Source organism: Scylla paramamosain, unplaced genomic scaffold, assembly GCF_035594125.1.
Source record: "Scylla paramamosain isolate STU-SP2022 unplaced genomic scaffold, ASM3559412v1 Contig56, whole genome shotgun sequence".
In the NCBI taxonomy this organism is placed as follows: domain Eukaryota; kingdom Metazoa; phylum Arthropoda; class Malacostraca; order Decapoda; family Portunidae; genus Scylla; species Scylla paramamosain.
In genome coordinates this window covers 517,501-519,422 of record NW_026973721.1, presented here as the reverse complement: position 1 = coordinate 519,422, position 1,922 = coordinate 517,501, and the positions used below count along the sequence as shown (strand labels likewise).

Here is a 1,922-nt window from a genome sequence, read left to right as displayed (position 1 = left end):
TCTGATTTGCTCCCTCTTGTCTCACCAGCCACGCACATACATCAATAGCCTAAACAGGTGTCTAGAAGCCTTACAAAGGACTCCACCACCACAACCTCCTCCTCCTCCTCCTCCTCCTCCTCCACGCTTAACCCACATGGTGTCTGTGTGGAGCAATTACTGAAGGGAAGAATGAAGGTGAGAAGCGAAATAATGCAGAGCTGAAGGAGGGAAGTGGAGGAGGAGGTGGAAGAGGTGTAGTGGGTGAAGAGAGAACAGAATGCAAGATATGAGCGCACAAGAGGAAAGAACGAGGGGGAAGAAGAGGGGAAAGAAGGAAAGAGTGAGAGTGGTAGAGGGTAATAGGAGGAAGGAGTGTAAAGCAAGGAAAGGAGTAAAAGAATGTAGAGGAAAGAAGAAAGGAAGGAAGGAATAAGGTGAAAAAGAGGGAATATGTAGTGTGAGATTGGGCAAGAGAAAAGAAGGAAAGGGTGCAAGAGAGAGACAAAGGTGCAGGAGAAAGGAAGGAAAGGGAAGGAGTGTGGAGGAGGGAAGGAAGGCACGAATGGGGAGAGGAAAACAAGAATGAATGAATGTAAGGAAAAGGAAGGAAGGAATTGCAGTGAAGAAAGAAAGAGTATGAAAGAAGAAGAGGGAAGGAGAGAATCGATGAGAAAAGGAAAATAAATAAATAACAATGGATGTGTAAAAGGGAAAGAGCCATTGAATGGAAGCGAAAACGTGTTCATTATGAAAAGGAAGAAGGAAATGAATGATAGTGAATGATAAAGGAAAAAAAAAAAAAAAGGGGGGAGAATCCACGTGAAAAAAAATGGGAAGGAGGAAGAAGTAAGTGGAAAATGGAAGAAGAGGAAGTAGTAGGAAAAAGAAGAGATAAAAACAAAACAAAAACAAAAAAAAACACAGTAGCGATTTGTTACGAAAGAGGAAATACGAAAGAGGAAATAAAGTACAAAGGAAAAACTATATAAACCTGATCACAATTCAGATTTAATTTCCTGCACGAGCTTGTTTTGTACTTTATGTTGTGGTGGTGGTGGTGGTGGTGGTGCTGCGTTGTTACAGGTGTTAACAGCTGTGGTTGTGTTGCTGTTGTTGTGTTGGAGCTGTGGTGGTGGTGAACCAGATGGTGTGGAGCTGGGCTTGTTGTTGTTGCTGTTGTTGCTGTTGTTGCTGTTATCGATTTTTATATTGTTTTACAGAGAGAGAGAGAGAGAGAGAGAGAGAGAGAGAGAGAGAGAGAGAGAGAGAGAGAGAGAGAGAGAGAGAAAATGTTAAAGGAAACCTGGTGTGTCCTGGCGGTGACCACACTGGAAGGCAGGCATCTACTCGTAACTAGGAGTAACCGGAGATTGTAGCAATCCGTGCCACGTAATAAGGAACATAATATACCATTTTGTCTCAATCCTTATTTATATTTCCAGTTTACATTACCCACATCAGTGCACTACACACTCTTGATCCAATGGGCATATTTGTTGCTCCAGTCCGGCACTACAATCAGACTTGTAATTAGAACCAGTGGAGTTGGCACCCCACTTTCCACACGATCAGCTACACTGCCCTCACGTTGACACCACTCGGCCCTACTCGTCCACTTGGCAGCCGGTCGCCGTTGGCTGCTAACTCCTGCAACCATATATCAACATAACCCCTTAATATACCGTCATAATGCCCCTGACTATTCTTACACAACGCTCACAATGCATCGCCCGATAATGGACAGTTGTTACCTAGCCCAACAATCCCAATTCACTTTGTTCTTCTCGATAATGAACATTATTTATAGAACCCGTTAAACACACATAGAACACTTAACACTTAAATGTAGTTATCAATGCCTCCGAATAACACCTTATCCATATACTTAGTGCCACGAAGATTACTATAGAAACAAACACCCAACATACATTTCCGTGCAT

At 42.9% G+C, this 1,922-nt stretch overlaps 1 long non-coding RNA gene across 1 annotated transcript in view; it reads right to left on the bottom strand.

Moving 5' to 3' along the window:
- Positions 1-1,184: 1,184 nt before the first annotated feature.
- Positions 1,185-1,922, bottom strand: part of LOC135098331 (uncharacterized) — an 865-nt gene continuing 127 nt past the window's right edge. Inside the window, exons 1-2 of the long non-coding RNA XR_010266827.1 lie at positions 1,911-1,922; positions 1,185-1,629 (exon numbers count right to left, since the gene is read on the bottom strand). The exon at positions 1,911-1,922 is cut by the window's right edge and continues 127 nt beyond it. This is a non-coding gene — a long non-coding RNA (uncharacterized LOC135098331). The remainder of the gene's footprint in view (positions 1,630-1,910) is intronic.